The sequence below is a fragment of the Oxyura jamaicensis genome, chromosome 5 (genome assembly GCF_011077185.1).
Source record: "Oxyura jamaicensis isolate SHBP4307 breed ruddy duck chromosome 5, BPBGC_Ojam_1.0, whole genome shotgun sequence".
NCBI lineage: Eukaryota > Metazoa > Chordata > Aves > Anseriformes > Anatidae > Oxyura > Oxyura jamaicensis.
The window spans coordinates 54,106,165-54,113,253 of record NC_048897.1 but is presented as its reverse complement, the minus strand read 5'-3'; positions in this window follow the sequence as shown (position 1 = coordinate 54,113,253).

Here is a 7,089-nt window from a genome sequence, read left to right as displayed (position 1 = left end):
AGAATATAAAAGTCTCTAGTTTTGAATTATGAGGATAGGGATTGAAGAGGATAACATGGACTAAGAGGGAGGAGGCACTGGTACTTTATATGAAAGACACCATCACTGTTTTCAGTAGAATAGCTAATTATGAGACCCAGGAGATGAAGTCAGTGGATACCTTCAAGCAATCTTATGAGAGACCCTACCTCAGAGGTCCGGTTGTGACAGACAAAGATTCATTGCTCATCAGAAATTTGTGATTACTTCAAAATCACTTATAACCTGATTATGGGTTATATTCCTGGATGCAGGCTGGGGCAATATATCCTCATTAAAGGACATTCTGTCACCTTGTTTATTTCTCATATAGCCACACAGAAACACATAGGGTCAGGAATTGGGAATGCAAACTGCATGCAGAAAGCAGATTTGAGTCCTGAACACAGAGGCACCGAGGCTGGGAAATGCTGACACAAAAAGGGCAATTGTATCTCTGTGTGCATAGGGAGGAGATCAGTGAGGAGCAAGGTTGTGTCTGTTTTTGCAGGCTATTGAAAATCTAATGAGAGGATAACAAATGTTGACAACAATCTCTGTTGATGAACTACCCCACAGTGAGAGATTTAAGCATTTTCTTATTTTATTTATTTTTTACACAGAAATGACAACAAAAATAAATCATTACTTTCATTCATAAAAACATCCAGTACTAAAATGGTTTGATATTTACAGGAAAATAAACTGTAAGAACTAGTGGCAGGGCATCAATATTTACATAATGCAGATGACTTGTGATTGGGAACAGTGGGCCGTAAGACCTGTTTGTCTGAAAAGAAAATGCAGAAGGAAATATGGAAAATTGCAGGTTTATCCCAAGGCATACCGAAAGCCTTTCATCACTCTCTGCCGAGTCTGTTTTGCTTGCATTTAATTACACCTGCAGCATTATGGCCATGGCAATGGAAATTGCTCACGAGTTCTTACTTCCAGCACTCAGGCGTGTTGTGCAAGCTGCTCTCCCTTGTAAGAATAGGTGAAGCCCTATTACTTGAGAATTTTCACTTTATGCGTTTATATCCTTAACTCATTAAAATGTAATTGTATTTCAAAAATGCTTTCTCATTGTGAAATCGAATGAACACGACTGTAATAGTATATATTTTTTTTTTCTCATGGATTATACACAGCAGCTAATTAGCGGGCTAATGGGCTCTCTGGGTTCAGAATCAGTGCCACAATATGTTACACTCTGTGAGCACCTACAAATGCATTTTTAATTTCTCAGGGGCGGCCCAGCCCCTGCTCGGTGGCCGAGAGCCTCTCGGCACGGCAGCTGTGGCAGGGCACAATGGCAAGCACCCTGCAGAGACAGCCCGCAGCGCCGAGCCTATCTGCAGCACCAGTCCTGCCGCCGCTATCTGGCTTTAAATGAAGTTAATTGGTGAGTGCCCCTCCTCGCTGTATTATTTTGGCATAATTAGACAATGTAAGCTCTTGCTTTCTCAAAACATACATGTGCATAGCAACAACCAAAAAAGGTTGCATCTTCTTCCTCTCAAGCAAATAACTCATTAATGCAAATCTGTTTGGCATCTGTGGTTTAGTTTGCCATAGGCAAAAGAAAGGAGTCAGGTTCAATCCAAGTTTAATTGCTACAAATGCTATTCTGGGGCCTCATGAAAACAAGGTGATTCATACATGCTATTAAGCTTTCCAAGTGATTGTGAACCTAAATATGTGAAATAGGTACAAAAAAAAGAGAAAGAGAAACTTTAAAACAAATACAGCCTTAGTTAAAACAGAAGGAATCCAAGGCTTTCTGTTGTTTTTGTAAGGTGAGCGAGGCCAGGACTTGGCCCCCGCTGGGAGCAGGGAGCTGGGGCTGTTGGGAGCTGGGCCCTCGCTTTAGCAGCTTGAGGGGACAAAGGACAGAGAGGAAAATGGGAGAAAATGAAATAAAAGATAAAGAATGCCAGAGAGACAGAATACAAGGAGAGAAAGGGAGACAGAGAAAAAAAAAAAAAAAAAAAAAAAAGAGAGAGAATAAAAAGAAAGGTTATAACTTGATAGAATAAATAATCACTGTAAAGGATATAGCTTTGGCTAGCTATACGGTTTGTTAGAAGTATAAATAGCAAAAATGGGAATTCTGCAACCCATCTAATCCATACGTTTCCAGTTCACCTTCATTTCAGCTGATTATAGAACCTGTAGAATTAAACTGGGGCAAATATCACAAAGATGTGATTTGTCATTTAAATAACTTTTTTCTTAAAAATATTACACAAATTTTTAAAATGAAATTAAAAAAACAACAACAACAACAAAAAAACACATTTGAAAACAAAAAGATGGAAACACTTCTTTCCAGAATCTCAGAAGGCCTCAGCAGCCTCAGAACTGTGCTTGCCATTTTGCATTTTTTTTTTTCAGAAACCAAAACCTGGTGTAATGGACATTATTACACTAAGGCTTTTTATTTCATTTTATTCCCATCTTATTTTTTGAAGGATGCATGTGGATGCTGGGAAAAATGGCATTGCTTTTTTTCCAACAGAAGGCTGAGAAGTGACTCTTTTGCTGTCTTTACAGTAAGAAAAGTTGATTATTCTCTCTATAAACACATTTGGTCACTGGGGATTGTTTCCACAACAAAAGTTAGGCTTTGGCTTCAGTTCTTCAGTACTGTATCTTACATTGTGAGAGATGGCAAAGACACAAATGGTTGCAGTTGCTTCTTTCTTTTCCCTGTTGATACAAAGACTTTCTCCAAAAGCAGAGGGGAGCACAGGAATACCAATAAAAATAGAGCCCAGGGATGGGCTGAAATAGCATCCTAGGGAGCTGTAGGCAAAGTGCTGTTCCTGGCCTTGCATTCTCCATCCTGGGAGACCACGAATCCTGTCCCATGCCCTCCTTCTGCCCGTCCTTCTGGCCTTGCCAGGAGCTCCGGGACCCACCAGCAGCAGCCCGGCCGCGGTGCCTGTCCCGGCTGGGGAGGCTCTGCCCGTGCTGCAGGAGCGCCCGCAGCACTGCGGCAAGGCTGGGAGCTTGCTGTGGGCGGGAGTGTAGGAAGAACAACAAAAGTAACAGAGAACAAAGGAGAACCAGCATATGTAAGATAGGAAATAAGATGGTTTGACAGCTGTAGTTAGAGAACGTGAAGACACATTGTGGAAAAACAGAGAACACATTACAACAATTTCAAACATGCATTTATTCATTTATTTATTTATTTATTTTTATTTTTTGAAAAGTCGTTACATTCTATGTCCAAAGCAAATGTGTGACACTGTTCAGAAGATATACTAAAGTACACCACAGAGCCTTCATACTGTAACCATGCACTATAAATTAGTATAAAGCTAAAGCAGTTTGCAATGGGTGAGAATCTGAACCATTTCTGAACGTACAGTTAGTGTGCTATTTCTGTTTTGCTTGAGTTTTACATTTGCAAAAGGGGAAATACAGTATCATCTTTCAATCATGACCAAGGGCATATGATAACTTTTTAAAAGTGGCATTAAAAAAAAAAAAAAAAAAAAAAGTGGTAGAAAATAGCACTGCTCCCAGCCCACATTTTGGTCAAACGCACGAACCAAAGCTCTAAGAAAGAGCTGCCAACAACAGCGATGCACGGATTGGAAAATGTGCCCAGCAATGGCTGCTGCTTGCACCCCCAGACGCAGCCCCCCGCCACAGGGCGCCTGCTCACCGCCTCCCGGCGTGTCCTGATGGAGGCAGGCACCTGGAGCCTCCGAGGCGCCCAGCTGCTGCGGGGCCAGCCGAGAGACACAGCGCGACAGCTCTCCCACGGCCGGAGGGCTCGGTTTGTTCTCAGGTGAGGAGACAAATACACTGGGCTGTAAGCAGAACTGCTGGCTCAGGTCTGGGGGTCCGAAAGCAGCTCTCCACCTCTGAGGAGGTTTGCAGGTTTCCTCAGGGCTCCGCCTAAGGCGCAGCAGCAGGGGCTGCCTCCCCTGGAGGAGCAGACACCCATGTCCACGCCTTCTCCTTCCGACCTGCAGCAGTCTGCTCCTACAGACGGAGAGCTCCTTCACGAGTGGGGCTTCCTGGCTCAGTCAATTCTGGTTACTTTTACTTCCAAGAAGTTAGCAATGTATGATAAGAAAACTCTAAAATCTAGTTTTCCAGTTAAAAGTAGTGTTTCACTGGGAAATGTAAATCTCTTTTTCTATAAATTAAAACTAAAATATTAAAATCTTTGGATTTTGATTAGTCTTAATAAAATCTTCCACATCCCCAGACTTACATTTTCTTGAGATGCTAATTTTTAAATTCTCTAAAAATATTTCAAAAGCAGTAGAGACTGGGATGTTTTGGAGATGTCTCGTTTTTACATGACAGAGAGGCAGATCCACGGAGATGTCTGTAATTCTTCGGGTGCATGTCAGCACTGGACCGCAGTGTACGAGAGGTAAAGCCGTCACTGCAACTTGTCTGTTGTTTTCATTTTGATAACAAGCTGAACATGTCTGCAAGCTTCACGTACCTCTTGGACAGACATTTGGGCTACCATGTACCTCACACAAAGTGTGTACGTGTGCCAACTCAACACTTCAGTGCCTCCTGCTCTGTGCAGTTTACCATGTTTTTAATCCCTTCTTTTAAATTACAAAAAATATTACTTCAGTCTTTTTCATAGTGACCTTGAAGCTAAATAAATATGGTGATCTACATCATGAATCGCTAATTTAAGTCTTTGCAAGTTTTCTGGAACAAAGCACTTAGTCGTTTGCTCCAGGGGCCTCATCTGAGCCCCAGTCCTCATCACAGGTGTGTGCTTACTTCACCTGGCACCTGGTGCCTGAGGTATGCACAGAGATGTAAAAATGATCGATTCTCATTGTCAGAAACGAAAATCAGTTCTGAATGGCACTCTAACACATTTGACAATTATGATTTATGCCAAGAGAGGAAAGAGAGAAGAGGGATCACAGCGTAAGAACCACAGCAAAGGCAGTCTGAGTGCATAGTGCTGCTTCCATACTACAGAGGGAAACCACTGCACAGAGGTGTGAACTGAAGGCCTTTGACAGAGTGTTTTAAAGAAATCAGGTTACAGAATTATCATATTTATATCCTTCATATTACAGAATTTTATTTTAAAAGTACGTAAATTTAAAGTTGAAACATTTTGTTTGTTCAATAGCAGTTAGAGCTATCGAAGGATATGGAGCTGTTAGAGCAGGTCCAGAGGAGGGCCATAAAGGTGATCAAGGGGCTGGAGCACCTCTCCTGCGCAGAAAGGCTGAGAAACCTGGGGATGTCCTGCCTGGAGAAGACAAGGCTGTAGGGAGACATCATTGCAGCCTTTCAGTACTGGAAGGGGGTTATAAAAAAGATGGGAATCAGCATTTTGCTCAGTCAGATGAAGACAGGACAAGGAGGAATGGTTTTAAACTAAAAGAGTGTAGCTTTAGATTAGATAAAAGGAGGAAATTCTTCACTCAGAGGGAGGTGAGGCACTGGAACAGGTCACCCAGAGAGGTGGTGGATGCCCCATCCCTGGAGGTGTTCAAGACCAGGTTGGATGAGGCCCTGGGCAACCTGATCTAGTGGGTGGCATCCCTGTCTGTGGCAAGAGGGTTGGAACTAGATGATCTTCATGGTCCGTTCCAACCCAAACCATTCTGTGATTCTGTGATTAATTCATCCTTAGCTGAAGAGCTGCAATCACATCCTGAATGCCCTTCCTTGTTAAGTCATTTCTTACACATCTTTCTCCTTGAGAATCTCCAGAGATCTCTGCAGGACAGATACAGATGAATCTCTTTAGATGAGACTTTTATTTCTTTTACATATTCTGATGTTTTGCTTTCTTCAGCACTGGTCTGGAGGGGACCTGTGGGGCCAGACCTCCTTCTTCAAGGGGAACACACCCATCACTGCAATCAGTGTTTGCACTGATTACATCAGGGTAAACAAAACCATTTCTAAGAAAACTTGTCTGATTTCTGAAACCATGCTAGTGTGTCTAAAAGGCATTGCCTGTGCCTACACCTCTGCAAATATTGTTATTTCACCATGCCTACAAACTACCACTGTGAAGTGTGACGCTGAGGCAGTGTTATAGAAAGACCACTCCAAAAGACAGTGAAGTGCTGTGGTTGCAATGCCTGACCAATCTGGAGCAAAATTTCCTCTCTACCACCTGGCAGGCAGCTATCTACATGTAGAAGATTAATGAATACATTCATAGCCATTGCCCACTCTCTGCAGCATGGGTGGGTCAGTGCTTTTCTTTGAAGAGCCCAGGATAACATCAGGGCTTCTCACTGCAGAGCTGTTCTCGTGGCCCAGGGCCAGCAGCAACTGACTGACATTTCCTCCAGGCAAGGCACCTTCACTCATCCTCTGTATCCTCTGCTCAGCATTCAGTCGTTGTGAAAAAATATCAAAAAAGAATCAATATGACTTTGAACAATGCTGATGAAAAAATAGATCACTGAGGAGCAATTGTCAGTACCATGACTGCTTGGACTGGTTCCACACTGAATGCATGTGAGCAGGTGGAGGTCAGTGCAAGCTTCTTCGCCCTTCCTGCACTGCCTCCACATGAGCAGCCTCAGTCTGAATAGGTATGAATGCATTGATACGATTTTGTGATTTTGTGCCTGAGATAATGCAGGCTGCAAAGTCCTCTGACACCTGCACTCCGAAGCAGCACGTACTACCTGGGTGCATAATGCATTGAGCCAGGAGCATCTGCAAATTCCATGTGATAAATTCCTTTTGCTCCTAGTCATTTTTCTTTAAAATACCAAAAAGACCACAGACTGCAGAGTGTGCTTCAGACTGCATAGATATTGAACTAGCTGTCTCTCTTTTTGGGACTGATGCACACTGTGGCTATCCAATAGTGTTACTATAAAACTGAGAGTAATAAAATGCTATTTTCCCATAGAATGAGAAAGGGGATTGATCTTCTGTTATGAAAATACTGATTTATGTTATCCCTTTTTCAGTCTTCCAGAATATGACCAAGATGACTATGGGAAGCCAGAAATCAAATCCATGCTTCCGACCTTGAATAAATCCTTCCCTTCCCTTCCCTTCCCTTCCCTTCCCTTCCCTTCCCTTCCC